The sequence below is a fragment of the Ornithorhynchus anatinus genome, chromosome 4 (assembly GCF_004115215.2).
Source record: "Ornithorhynchus anatinus isolate Pmale09 chromosome 4, mOrnAna1.pri.v4, whole genome shotgun sequence".
Taxonomy (NCBI): domain Eukaryota; kingdom Metazoa; phylum Chordata; class Mammalia; order Monotremata; family Ornithorhynchidae; genus Ornithorhynchus; species Ornithorhynchus anatinus.
In genome coordinates this window covers 120,717,947-120,733,371 of record NC_041731.1, presented here as the reverse complement: position 1 = coordinate 120,733,371, position 15,425 = coordinate 120,717,947, and the positions used below count along the sequence as shown (strand labels likewise).

Genomic DNA, 15,425 nt, shown 5'->3' with positions numbered 1-15,425 from the left:
TCTTTTTCATATTGCTGAGTGGTATTTCTTAGAGTGCTTATTCTACCTCCTCATTCTCACCATCTCTGCCAAATATCATCGCAAAAGCAAAATCCAGACAGAAAAGGTCTGCCTAAGACTGGATGATGAATTTGCTTAGTGTTGTGCTTCATATAGCACCAGTTTGATTTGATCCACTCGTCGCGAGAGACCTATTTGGAACTACAGGTCCATTCTCTGAAGTTAATGCCCTTTCCTGCTTGCTTGGCTATAAAACTCACAAATTATTTGATTTCCCATTCTTTTTCCTAGAAGTGATTTGGCTAAGCGTCAGTTCTTGGATATCCATTTGACCTAAGTGGTATTAACTATAAAATGAACTTTCTTGACTACATAAAGACTAACAAGGAAGCTGGTTGCTGAATTGTTCTTTGATTAGCTAGCTTGGCAAGATGAAGTCTATTAAATTAAACTGGCTTCTGGGATGCATTAATTTGTTTCCCGTTCTCCCTTCTTTTTGCCACATGTGGTAATTCCAAATTTCGGAGTGAATTCCTGACCATTTGTTTAGGGCTTCAGCAGGTCTGGCTCCACCTTGTCAGTGACGTTTAATTGCCTTGGACTCTGGCCACTTCAGTCTTCCAGTTTTTAGACAAATGCTGCTTATTGGATAATAATTTATAAACTGTCATCAGGTAGACATGGAAAGTTAATAGTTAAACTCCCACAGTTTTTCTAATACCCCATGATTTATATGCTGGCAGGAAGGGGAGAATAAACAACCATTTGTTTTGCTCATAATCCAGACATGGAATCAAATCAAGGATCGACTTGAGTTGCACAAAGTTCTCTCTCCTTTTCACTGACAGAAACCCTTCTGAATGGATTAATGGGGCCTTCCTTTTTACTGAAAAATGGAACGTTTGCATTATTCACGGGCTTCATGCTAGCACGATAGTTGGAAACGTGTACCGATGGGGAACTCTTTTACAGGAGGTAGAAAACCTGTATTCTCCCTGCCTGGGGTTATTGGTAAAGGGGATTTGGATTGGCCAAGAACAGTGGATCCTAAGAAGGCAACACATCCTTTCTGATTGAGGAATCCTCCCGGGGTTTAAAATATGCATGATGCCGGTTGCCTTCTCCGTACTCCGAGAGATGGTGGAGCACAGAATTAGCCCTTGGACCTTATCTTTGAGGCAGCTGCATTTTTCTTTCCTCATGACTCCTCTAAAATCTACAGACCTGAGAGAAATGAGTAAAATGTGTGGCAGTTGAGATCTATGGCTGAAGGTGAGATATAAAAATATCCTCAGGATCTGATGGGAGATTAGGCTGCAATTTTCTGAACAACTAAACACGAGTTCTGTAATAAATGGAATAAGCAGGAGACAGAGGACAACTTGGGTTAAGCCAGGGAAATGGGAGTATACTTTTTAATATTGGAATAGTCATGATTTGTTATGGTGTTGGCCTGTAACCTTATGGAAATCCAAATTACACTTCTATTCCCTGCATACAAGATTTCATCCCTGGCAGGCTTAAGAGGATGAGGGATTCCATCCCTGCTGTTTTCTTGAGGGACTGAGAGAAAAGGTGTCTTGGAACGGATACTGCGATCTTAAGCTGCCATCCGCCTAATTCAACGTCAAGTGTAAATTAAATTTATACCAAGAAATGAAGCGAAAAAACAAACAAACATTTAAATCTGTGGCTTAGAGCACTGGGAAAAGATGATTTTAGCTAAGCGGATGGAAGGATTATTAACTCAATATCTCTGGCATCCAAGAAGTTGTGCAACAACAAAATGGAGAGTGGTGTGACTGTCCAAAGATGTGTGACCAGTGGCTGGTTGATGATGCTAATGGAAAAAGTGGCTCTTTGTCTCTGGGAATGACGAACGGATTTGGATCGGAATTAGACTCAAATGTTTCCAGCAGGTTTGGGATAGGAACGCGATGAGCATCACGCTCTGTGCAGCCCTCAGGAGTGGGTTGTGGTGCAGTGTAAGCCCCTGCGAGCTTGTGTTTTTGTGGGCCCTGTGCCAACCAGAGGCACAACAGCACGGCACATTTCATCACCTCTGGGGTGTGTGTGCATGTAACCGATTTAGGAATCTAATCTCCAAACTGGAAATGGAACGAAGAGGGTGATACAATGTTGGCAAGTCCCAGATGAATTGTCACATGATGGTTATCTACCTCCGGAACCCTTTGGCAAAGCAGATAACTAAGCATCGCATGACTTGATTCATCTGGAATTGAGGCCCAGAAAACTCCCTTGCCAGGGTGGGTGTCATGATGGATTGCTTTGGGGGTAGTATTTATGTAATCCACATTGCTATCGTAATTTATTTTATACTGTTTTTAATGAGAAGAGGGTACCACTCAGAGCTGAGGAATTCCTTTCTGTGAGGGATCTCAAATAGGAGAATGGACAAGCCGTGAGAAATGTTTTCTAGGTAATTTTCAGCACTATAGATGGTCACCATAACTAATACTAATATTGCTATGTAGATCTGCATAACTCAAGAGAGGTTTACTCCGTACTGAAGGGTACTTCGGTTAAGCAATTCTGGATGTGGAAATTTCACTGAAAATGATTCCATTCTGAAGGATAAGCTACTTTAATTAATTATGGTATAAATTAAGTGCTTACTATGCATCAAGCATTATTCTAAGTCCTGGGGTAGATTCAAGTTAATTAGGTCGAGCACAGTCCCTGTCCCACGTGGGACTCACAGTCTAAATAGGTAATAATAGGTGAGAATAATAATCAATCAATCAGTGGCATTTATTGAGGGCTTACTGAATGCAGAGCACTGCACTAAATGCTTGGGATCTGGTAAACAAGATCCCTGTCCACAAGGCAAGCATTAAAATAAATTAATGATAGAGGAAATCCATTCATTCATTCAATCAATTGTATTTATTAAGCACTTACTGTGTGCAGGGCACTGTACTAAGCACTTGGAAAGTACAGATGGGCAGCAAATAGAGACAATCCCTGCCTACAATGGGTTCACAGTCTAGAAGGGGCGAGACAGACGTCAAAACAAGTGAACAGGCAGTGTGTGTAAGTACTGTAGAACTGAGGGTGGGGTGAATATCAAGAGCTGAAGGAACTCAAATCTTAATGCATAGGTGATGCAGAGGGGAGGGGAGAAGGGAGATATGAGAGTTTAGTCAGGGAAGGTCTCTTGGAGAAGATGTGAAGGTGGGGAAGCGGGACAATGCGGGGTATGAAGGAGGAGGGAGTTCCAATCTAGTGGCAGAATCTGGACTAGAGATCAGTGGTGAGATAGATGAGATTGAGGTAGAGAGGGTAGGTTGGTGTTAGAGGAGTGAAGTGTGTGGAAGGGGTTGTAGGAGATCAGCAAGTTAAAGTAGGAGGTGAATTGTTGATTGACTCTATTAAAGCTGATTGTGAGGAGTTTCTGTTTGATGTGGAGGTGATTGAGGAGTGAGGAGATGTGGATTTTTTTTTCATAAAAATGATCTGAGCAGCAGAATGTAGTAAGGACTGAAGTGAGGAGAGATAGGAGGCAGGGAGGCCAACAGGAGGCTGATGCACTCGTCAAGGTGGGTTATGATCAGTGAAGTAGCAGTTTAGATGTAGAGGAAAGGGATTTTAGCAATGTTGTTCATTCATTTGTTCATATTTATTGAGTGATTACTGTGTGCAGAGCACTCTACTAAGTGCTTGGGAAGTACAATTCAGCAACAAATAAAGACAATCGCTGCCTACAATGGGCTCACAATCTAGAAGGGAGGAGACAGATATCAAAACAAGTAAACAGGCATCAGTAGCCTCATTATAAATAAATAAATTAAGGTAGAACTGACAGGATTTGGTGATAGATTGAATGTGTGGGTCAACTGAGAGAGATGATTATGCCTAGATTACAGGCTTGTGGGACAGGGATGGTACTAGTGCTGTCTACAGTGGTAGAAAAATCAGGAGGATGACAGGGTTTGGGTGGGAGGATGTGGAGTTTTGTTTTGAACATAAGTTTGAGGTGTTGACAAGACATCCAAGTAGAGATGTCCTGAAGGCAGGGGGAAATGAGACTGCAGAGAAGAAGGGAGGTCAGGTTTGGAGATGTGGATTCGGGAATTATCTGCATAGAGATGATAGTTAAAGCCATGGGAGTGAATGAGTTCTCCAAGAGAGTGGGTGAATGTAGAAGGTGACCCAGAACTTAACCTTGAAGGATCCCCTCAAGTAGAGGGTGGCAGGCAGAGGAGGACCCTGTGAAAGATTGAGAAGGAGCACCCAAAGAGATAGGAGGAGAACCAGGAGAGGACAGTGACAGTGAAGACAAGGAGAAGGGGTTGGTCCACAGTGTCAAAGGCAGCTGCAAGATCAAGGAGTATTAGAATAGACTAGGCGTCACTAGATTTGGCAAAAAGGAGGAGAGGGCAGTTTCTGTGGAGCAAAGAGGGTAGAAGCCAGATTGCAGGGGGCCAGGAAGAGAAATGGAGGAGAGGAATTGGAGGTAGCAGCTGTAGACAACTCTCTCAGTGAGTTTAGAAGGAAATGGTAAGAGGGAGATAAGGCGATAAGCGGTTGTTGCGTGGGGCACAGGGTTAGGGGATGTGTGGTCACATTTGAAAAGCAGAAGGGAAAAAAAAAACACTGGAAAGTGAGCAGTTGAAAATTATGGTTCCAGAGGGAAGAAGAGAGGAGGCAAATGTTTTGAAAAGATGGGATGGGGTCGAGGGCACAATCAATAATAGTATTTGTTGAGTGCCTATTTGAGGATTGAACTGAACCAAGCACTTAAGGAAATCCAAGGGATATTTTCGGACCACAAGGACCTTATAAAACACACAGACACACACACACGCACACACACATGCCAATTCTCCAGTCCTTCGTGGGCAGGGAACATGTCTGCCAACTCTGTTATATTGTATTCTCCCAAATGCTTTATGCAGTGCTCTGCACACAAAGCACTAGATTAATATCATTGACTGATGGATCATCATGCTATTGATAGTGATTTTTTGTTTAATAGATGTGAGCAAGTATTAGTGGGAAGACCCAGTTTGATTGGCAACTTTTCTCATCAAGACAATGTAACAAGTGTTGCCATGTTGCACTTGTCACTCTCCAGGCCTGGTGCTGGTTTTTTTCTTTCTTTTTCTTCCTCACAGCATCACGATCTACATGAAGCCCTTGCTCTGAGACACCCAACATTTCAGATTGCAGCTCACTTCTGCTGCCAGTTCCTACCTGTTCACCCTTATGGCTCAAAGTTGGATGTTTTGCTGCATTGTCTTTCAGGTTTATCTTCTGTCACTATTTGTGGTTACCCCATTTCAGTTCAGCTTGAAGCGGGGTAACCTGCTGGCATCTAGCTATCTGTTGCTCTGCTTTTTGAGGATGTGATACGAAGAACACGGGTTTGTTGCTGGTAGTCTGACTGCAATCTAGAGCGTCATTGTTTCTGGTCTAGAATTGGCATTTGACGTTAAGAATTGCTCCTGGATTACCTTGCATGGTATGATGGATAGAGCATGGGCCTGGGAATCAGAAGATCACGGGTCTAATCCTGGCTCCTCCACTTGTCTGCTGTGTGACCTTGGGCAAGTCGCTTACCTTGTCTGTGCCTCAGTTACTTCATCTGTAATAAATGGGGACTACGAGTGTGAGTCAAATGGGGGTGGGGTGTGTCCAACCTGATTAACCTGTATCTGCCCCAGTGCTTAGAACAATGTTTGGCACCTACGAAGCTCTTAACAAGTACCATAATAATAATTATAATTGGCTCTAGATGTTCCTCAGGATTCTGCCTGGATGAACTCTGGTTAAGATTTTTCCAGAAGGGAAGAATCATGAAATTCTTAGATAATTTTCACAGTCTGCTCTCTTCTCCTTTTGATAAACTCAGAATGTGTATGCAGCTTATGAGACAATAGACATGTAATTAGAGGATGCACCATCTGGGTTTTTGTGATTAAAAATAATAATAATAATGTTGGTAGTTGTTAAGTGCTTACTATGTGCCGAGCACTGTTAATAATAATAATAATGTTGGTATTTGTTAAGCGCTTACTATGTGCCGAGCACTGTTCTAAGCGCTGGGGTAGACATAGGGGAATCAGGTTGTCCCACGTGGGGCTCACAGTCTTAATCCCCATTTTACAGATGAGGGAACTGAGGCACAGAGAAGGTAAGTGACTTGCCCACAGTCACACAGCCGACAAGTGGCAGAGCTGGGATTCGAACTCATGAGCCCTGACTCCGAAGCCCGTGCTCTTTCCACTGAGCCACGCTGCTTCTCTAAGCGCTGTTCTAAGCGCTGGGGTAGATACAGGGTAATCAGGTTGTCCCACGTGAGGCTCACAGTTAATCCCCATTTTACAGATGAGGGAACTGAGGCACAGAGAAGTTGTGACTTGCCCACAGTCACACAGCTGACAAGTGGCAGAGCCGGCATTTGAACTCATGACCTCTGACTTCCAACCTCGGGATCTTTCCACTGAGCCACACTGCTTCTCTATACCAAGACACACAATAATGTAGCTAAAACAATTCAATAATAGTTATCCTTCCATTTCAAATTAGTGAATGGATTTAAACCAAATAATGTCAGCCCTAAACTGTCAGCCCTTTGCATGACAGGGGCTCTGCCCAGCCAGTTTATTGTGTATCTATCTCAGCTCCTAGTACAGTGCTTGGCACACAATTATCACAATTATTATTAAACCAACTAGCACGGGAAGCCAGCTTTTTAAAACTGGAATCTAGATGAAGTCATTATAAATCCACAAATCTTTTTAACATGCCAATTTTCACCACTTCTCTGTGATTTGTGGTCAAGGGCAAATGAGGAAGCAGCATGGTGGAGTGGATAGAGCTTGGGCCTGAAAGGCAGAAGGTCACAGGTTCTAATTCCGGCTCTGCCATTTGTCTTCTGTGTGGCCTTGGGCAAGTCATTTCACTTCTCCGTGCCTCAGCTACCTCATCTGTAAAATGGGGATTAAGAATGTGAGCCTCATGTGAGACAGGGTTTTTGTCCAATCCGATTAGCTTGAATCCACCCCAGCACTTTGTACAGTTCCTGACACATAGTAAGTGCTTAACAAATACCACAATTATTATTATTATAAGGTGAACAGAAATCTGGTCATCTTAGGCTTGGTGGGACATAAAGGGGATGAGGGCAGAAGAAGATAGAGACACAGAGAGATGGACAGAGACAGAGACAGAAAGAAGGGGAAGAGGAAAGAGAGATGGGGGAAGGAGGGGAGTGAGGGAGAGGAAAAGGGAAATGAACAGAGGGGGAGGAGAGGGAAAAAGTGAGAAAAAAAGAGAAGCGAGAAAGTAGGGGATGATTATTGAAAGGGAGTCAGGAGGAGAAATTGCAAAAGGACAAACGGAAGGGGAAAGTGAAGAGAAAATGGAGACAGGAAAAGGAAATGAAAGGGGCTGGGATGAAACTCACCTTTTTCCTCTCTCCTCCCCTTCTGCCTTTCCTTCCTTGTTCTCATGGCTCAGCCCTAACTCTTCAGACATTTTTATTTAACAGAAAGTCTTTGCTAGGATAAAAATATACATCAGTAGAGTCTAGGCTTATAGCTTTTTATCAATAACAAAGTAGTAAATATTTGAGATGAACTTCTAGACTCAGAAGAGCAATAGATGTATCAGTTTCGACCTGAAGTCTTTGGAGTTTTAAAGAGTAGAGGGATAAAAAAGAGCAATTCAACATTAAATAAATTACCTAGGAGGCCAGTGAGGTATAAGCTCGATGTGGGCAGGGAATGTGTCCATCTATTGTTGTATTGTACCTTCCGAAGCGCTTAGTACAGTGTTCTGCTCACAGTAAGCACTCAATAAATACGACTGAATGAATTAGGGCTATTCAGAGCATATTACAAAGACCCCTGTGGGGAAATGATACAATCAATCGATGGAATTTATTGAATGCTTACTGTATGTACTGTGCGGTTGGGAGAGTACAATACAGCAGAGTTGGTAGTTTCGCTCCCTGATGAAGCTCACCACATCTCCCAAGACAATCACCCATGTTAGCTAAAGTGTTGAACGGGATTTGTGAATCTTAAAACCTAGATCTAGATTCAGAATCTCGAATAAAGTGTCTTCCACAATTGTTCTACATATAGTTAGGTACAGGAATAAGTAGCTTTCAACTACATAACATGGGGAATGGAAAATTGCCTGGTATTTTAGGTCAGTGAGAGGCTCTTCAGGTATACTTCCAGGTGCCTGGTGGAAGAAGAATATCTGCATTAACCTTTATTTCTACAGGATAAATCTCAAATGAATGATCTAATAACATTCAAACGTTTTCAAACTGTAACCTGAAAATCTTCTCATTTGTTCACCGCATGTGGCAATTAGGGAATAAGAGGTCCCCAGTGCTTCACTGTATATTCTCCAGGTTTTAGTTGCATAGCAATGTAGAATTTAAATACAATCCCCATCTTGACATGTTTTTCTTGTAATGGTCTCCATTCCGAACCTTCCTTTTTAAACCAGAAGAGAAATTGTCACTTAGCTCAGCAGTGAAATGTAGGTATGTGAGAGGTCAAAACAATTAACTAGCTTGATGTATCCAGGCTTAGAATAAACAAAACATTACAATACCGAGAATTCATCTCTGTCACAGAGAGAATAATGAGGCTATAAAGGGTGACTAAACTGACCTGGACTGTAATTGGGAGGACTTGTATTTATTATTCCCCAAATGCTTATTCAAAAATATATTTGGCCTCCTTCTTTGGAAGATAAAACCCTTTTGGACATCCAACAGCCAAAGAAATAACTATCAACATGATACTGGTTAAAGTCACCTGCATTCAGCTGCCTCTGCTCTGACAATACTGAAGCTTGATCCAAATTTCACATTTCTATCACCCTGAAAATAAGCTCTGGGATTTACAAAGATACAAGCACTAGCCTCAAGTGATTTAGAATGTAAAAGTTGGACAGATGTGGAGAAGTACAGAACGGGCTTGGGGGAAATGACTAATCTAAGGATGTGAGCATAGGTGGCCAGACATCCCCATTAGGAAGGACTCTCCCACCTTCAGATTAAAAAAAAAAGAAAAGAAAAAAGACTGGCTGAGTCTAAATTTAAAATGTCTTTTGACAAATAATAATAATCATAATAATGATGGTATTTGTTAAATAATCATTATGTGCCAGGCACTGTACTAAGCTCTGAGGTGGATGCACACAAATTGAGTTGGACACAGTCCCTGTCCCACGTAGGATTCACAGTCTCGACCCCCAGTTTAGAGATGAGGGAACGTGAGGCCCAGAGAAGGGAAGTGCCTTGCCCAGGGTCACACAGCAGACAAGTGGCAGATCTGGGATTAGAACCCATGACCTTCTGACTCCCAGGTCCGTGGTCTATCCACTATGACATATAAACAGCATGGCTCAGAGGAAAGAGCATGGGTTTAGGAGTCAGAGGTCATGGGTTCTAATCCCAGCTCCGCCACTCCTCAGCTGTGTGACTTTGGGCAAGTCACTTAACTTCTCGGTTCCTCAGTTACCTCATCTGTAAAATGGGGATGAAGACTGTGAGCCTCACGTGGGACAACCTGATTAACCTGTATCTACCCCAGCACTTAGAACAGTGCTCTGCGCATAGTAAGCACTTAACAAATACCAACATTATTATTATTATTATTATTATTATCAGGTTATCCCATGTCCTAATCACCATTTTACAAATGAGGTAACTGAGGCACAGAGAAGTTAAGTGACATGCCCAAGGTCACACAGCAGACTAGTGGCTGAGCTGGGATTAGAAGCCACGTCCTCTGACTCCCAGGCCTTGTGCCCTTTCCACTAAACCATGCTGCTTCTTGGGAAGTGGTGACAATCTAGAAAGTTTATAGTCTAGAGAGGTTGTTAGAGTCAAGAGAGGAATTAACAGTTTAGAGAGTGGAGTTTTCAGTGCAGAGAGAAAGCTACAGTCCAGAGAAGAGTTTACAGTCTAGACAGGAACTTACAGTCTTAGAAGCCGTGTGGCTTAGTGGATAGAACACAGGCCCAGGAGTCAGACGGACATGGATTCTAATTCCAACTCCACCACATGACTGCTGTATGACCTTGGGCAAGTCACTTCACTTCTCTAGGCCTCAGTGACCTCATCTGTGAAATGGGAATCAAGAGTGTGAACCCCATGGGGGTTAGGGACTGTGTCCAACCTGATTAACTTGCATCTACAAAAGGGCTTAAAACAGTGCTGGGCGCATAGTAAACACTTAACAGATACCATTAAAAAAAAGAAAAACAAACTAGTGAGGAATTTACCATCCAGAGAGGAGCTTATAGTCTTTGTCCAGAGTTTCCAATTGTAAACAAAGTAGGAGAGAGTAGTAAGGAGGAGGCAGTGTTACCTTTGAATAATGCTGCATATTACTATGCGTGAGGCACCAGGATTATGCAGCTCAATTCTATTCACGTGCTCTCTGGTGGGGAGGGCAAGAGAGAGTGGGAGAGCAAAATGATTTTTGTTCTGTCAAATCCCAGCCACTATGAAATTTAATGAGACCATAAAATGCCTGGAAATCCTTGGACCAAAGTGCTGCATAAAATACAGGGAACTATTATAAATTAGTGGAATGGAAGGTAAATTTGTAAATCTGAGCAATCTAAAGAAATTTGGACAAAAGTATTGAAAGATGCTAAGGTAAGGGCATCATATAAATGAAAAAGAAGAAAATAACCCCCCCCAAAAATAATGTCATCTTATAAACAAATGCAATACCTATGCGTTTATTTTGGAGATAGTCTTATCCATACTTCTATGCCTAAATATAGGAACAAGATATTTTAAAAATAAGAGCATATAATTTGAATAAATACTGATAGTGAATAATAGTCGTTTATCTTCCCAAAGTCACTTAAACTTTCAATTAAAGCTTACCCTACTTACAGAAAATTAGCAGTCGTTTTTCGTTTAAACAGATTTGAGAATCTAACTGACCTCCATTTTCCTTATTTTGTGCACAACAAGCTTGACAGTAGAATGCAGACTAAAATAAAGAGGGAAGTCTTTTTGCAAATCCAGCTTGGTTTAATTACACACTTTGGACTATAGAGTGCTTTACATAAATTACTTTTATTAAGTGTTTATTATAAACCATTACTACAACTTTATAGTAATTCTATCCAGCCAGTGACATTTCTCTTCCTCCTGTGAATTAGAAAATCTGCAAGATTGTTTTACTTTTTCTCTCTGAACAAGTAACACCTAACCCTTGAACTCCACTGAAAGCTAAAATCCCCTAAACAACCCAGGCTAGAAATCATTCTTTCTTTTTTTTAGTTGGAAAGCAAAATGCGGAGAAGAAGTTGGAAAGATCAATATTCCCATGTTCTTTGAGGAACTCGAATTAGCAGAAAGCCTGAAATCTGTTTAAAAGTAAATGCAAAATCTAAGAGGGCAATGAGGTGAAAGGTAAAAGAGAAAAAGGTTTATAAAATTATGGGCACAGGAAATGAACCTGTGTGTTGCTTCTCTAAATCTAACTTTATGTTTGAGAGGAATATCAATTATGTGTTCTGTGAAGTTGATGGGCATTTTTTTTTACTCAATCGACCGGTTGTATTTATTGAATGATTATCAAATACAGAGCACTGTACCAAACATTTGGAAGAGTTCAATTCAACCGAGTTGGTAGACATGTTCCCATACATTATGGATTTGCACATAAGTACTCTGAGGCTGAGGAGGGGGTGAATAACACTTAGAAGGTGTGATGTCATAGAGAAAAAATGTGAGTAAAGTTTGTGAGTCAGGAACTCTTAGTTTATTGTGATTTTTGACAATCTCCTATCATGGTAAGCAGGCGGTCACCTGGCCAATTTAGAAGTCAGAATAGATGGGTTTTACACCTGGATCTTCTGGACCATGATCTTCAGCGAGTCACATAATTCCTCTAGGCCTCCGTTTTCTCATCTGTAAAATGGGGATTAGACAGATGGTGAGCCCCGTGGTGGGTAGGGACTCTGTCCGACCTGATAACTTTGCATCGGTTCCCCAGTAGGTACACATGGTCAGCATTTAATTAATGCCATAGTAATAAGAATTTGTAAAATGAAGTTGGTAATGTTCATGTATATCAGGAATTTTGGAGAGGCTAGCTAAGGATGAAAAAACTGAGAGGATCTCATCGTCTGCTAGGAAGATTATTTTTAATCCCTAAATCGCAGAGGAGAGGTTAACAGTTTGAAAACAGGTGCTGTGCTCAGGTGAAGGTGACACTGATGTGTATTCTCTTTCTGCTCTGTCTTAAGTGAGCTTATGCTAGCCATTTATCTCTCTGTCTTTCTGATATCCAATTATAAAATTGGGTGCATGTTTATGTATGATAATGATAATACTTGCTGAATGCCTGCTGCGGCGTTTTGAATCTTACTCAGAAAAATCATAATCTCTTACTATGTATGATCTATCAGAGATTAATATGATGAGTTCTCTAAAGGGGACCTGCAAGGATGGGGGCTTGGGGAAAATATATATTTTCTGAAAATAATAACAATAAAAATATTAATGATAATTATGTGGTATTTGTTAAACTGATTACCCTGTATCTACCCCAGTGCTTAGAACAGTGCTCTGCACATAGTAAGCGCTTAACAAATACCAATATTATTATTATTATTACTTACTATGTGCCAGACACTGTACTAAGCTCTGGGGTGGGTAGGAGCAAATTGAGTTGGATACAGTCACTGCCCCACATGGAGCTCACAGTTTTAATACCCCTTTGTAGATGTGGTAATTGAGGCACAGAGAAGTTAAATGACTTGCCCAAGGTCACATGGTGGACAATTCTAATAGCACCCCAGGACCAAAATTGAACAAAAAAATGTTTTGTATAAATTGAGCGCTTACCTCATGAACTTGCCTTAGGCAAAATCTATGACAGGTACTAAAAATAAAGAAAACTGATGGATCCCCATTTAAAATCACATCTCCTCCAGGAGGCCTTCCCTGATTCAGCTTACCTTATCTGCTCTCACCTCTGCAATCAATCAGTCGTATTTATCGAACACTTACTGTGTTCAGGGCTCTGTACGAAGCCCTTGGAGAATACAACACAAAAATGTAACAGACACATTCCCTGCCCACAACAAGCTTACGGTCTAGAGGGGGAGGCAGACATTTTATATAAATAAATGAAATTACACCTAAGTATATAAGTACTGTGGGATTGGGATGAGGGGTGAATAAAGAGAGAAAGTCAGGGCAATGCAGAAGGGAGTGGAAGAAGAGGAAATGAGGGCTTAGGGAAGGCGTCTTAGAGGAGATGTACCTTCAGTAAGGATTTGAAGGTCGGGGAAGTAATCGTCTGTCGGATATGAAAAGGGAGGGTGCTCCAGGCCAGAGGCAAGGCATGGGCAAGAGGTCGGTGGTGATAGAAGAGACTGAGGTACAGTGAGAAGGTTAGCATTAGGGGAGCGATCTGTGGGTGCTGGGTTGTAGTTAGGAGAGTAGCAAGTGAGAGGAGAAGCAGCGTGGCTTAGTGGCAACAGCACGGGCTTGTATGTTAGAAGTCATGGGTTCTAATCCCAGCTCTGCCACTTGTCAACTGTTTGACTTTAGGCAAGTCACTTAACTTCTCTGTGCCTCAGTTACCTCACCTGTAAAATGGGGATGAAGACTGGGAGCCTGACATGGGATAACCTAATTACCTTGTATGTACTCAAGTGCTTAGAACAGTGCTTGGCATGTAGTAAGCTCTAAACAAATGCTATTATTATTCTTATTATAGATGAGGACAAGGTGATTGAGGGCTTTTAATTTGATGGTAAGGAGTTTCTTTATGATGCATATGTGAATGGACAGCACCGGAGGCCCTTGAGGAGTGGAGAAACTTGGACTGAACTTTTTTCTCGAAAAATGATCTGGGCAGCAGAGTGAAGTATAGTCTGGAATGGGGAAAAACAAGAAGCTGGGAGGTCAGCAAGGAAGCTGATACAGGAAGCAAGGTGGGATGAGATAAGTGCTTGGTTTAATGTGGAATCAGTTTGAATGGAGAGGAACGGGAGAATTTTAGCAATGTGGAGGTTAAACTGACAGGATTTAATAAGAGATTGAATATGTGGGTGGAATGAGAGAGGAGTCAAAGATGATGCCGAGGCTATGGGCTTGCGAGACGGGAAGGATGGCGGTGCCATCTACAGTGATGAGAAAGGGAGCAGATAGGTTTTTGGTGTGAAGATAAGGAGTTCTGTTTTGTCCTTGTTAAACTGGAGGTGACGGCGGGATATCCAAGTAGAGATGTCTTGAAGGCAGGAGGAAATGCGAGACTGCAGAGAGGGAGAGAGATCAGGGCTGGAGTTGCAGATTTGGGAATCGACTGCACAGAGGTGGTAGCTGAAGTCATGGGAGCATCTGCATCACCTATACACTTGACTGTGTACCCCTTAAGCCCTTTGATACCCCAGCCTCTCAGCACCTATATATATATCCTTATACTCTATTTCCCCTATCTATTCTTTATTTTAATATCTGTTTCCCAATCTGGAGTATAAGTTCCTTGGTCTTGTCTTAGGCCGTCGAGTCGTTTCCGAATCATAGGGACACCACGGACACATCTCTCCCAGAACACCCCACTCTCCATCTGCAATCATTCCGGTAGTGTATCCATAGAGTCTTCTTGGTAAAAATATGGAAGTAGTTTACATGCAGTAAACTTGAGTCTTCACTCTTGACTTTCTTCTATGCCACTGCTGCCTAGCATGGGTGAGTTTTCACCTGTAACAGACTGCTTTCCGCTCGCTAGCCACTGGCCAAGCTAGGAATGGAATGGTTAGGCCTCTGCTTGGCTTTCCCTCCTGTAGCTGAGTCTGGTAGAGTACTGGAAACTCTCCAGGTGTGACCCTGAGAGGGGAAAGTTCTTTGAGGCAGGGTTAATAACTACCAACTCTATTATATTGCACTTTTCCAAGTGCTCTGTACACAGTCATCTCCTCAGTGAATGCCACTGATGTGTCTGCAAATTCTGTTGCATTGTGCTCTCCCAAGCAGTTAGTCCAGTACTCTGCACGATTGGAGAGAGCATGGGCCTGGAAGTCAGAAGGACCTGGGTTCTAATCCTGGCTCTGCCATAAGTCTGTTGTGTGATCTTGAGCGAGTCACTTAACTTCTCTGTGACTCAATTACCTCATTTGTAAAATGGGGATAAGTGTGTGAGTCCCATGTGGGACTGTGTCCATCCTGATTAACTTGTATCTACCCCAGAACTTAGAATAATGTTTGGCAAGTAGCACGTAACAAGAATTATTATTATTATCATCATTAAGCACTCAATCAATATCATTGATTGATTGATTTAGTGATAGTTACTTAATGGTCAAGATATTAGCCACTTCCTTGTCAAAGTAATGAAATGCGAGTGCTAACAAGTGTTCTTTTGGTTGCTGTTTGTTCCAGAAGAACCGGAAAT

The 15,425-nt window shown here is 41.9% G+C and overlaps 1 non-coding gene across 1 annotated transcript; it reads right to left on the bottom strand.

Moving 5' to 3' along the window:
- Positions 1–14,732: 14,732 nt before the first annotated feature.
- On the bottom strand, positions 14,733–14,870 carry LOC114811765. Its single transcript, XR_003759461.1, has one exon. It is a non-coding gene; the product is annotated as a small nucleolar RNA SNORA7 (small nucleolar RNA).
- Positions 14,871–15,425: the final 555 nt, after the last annotated feature.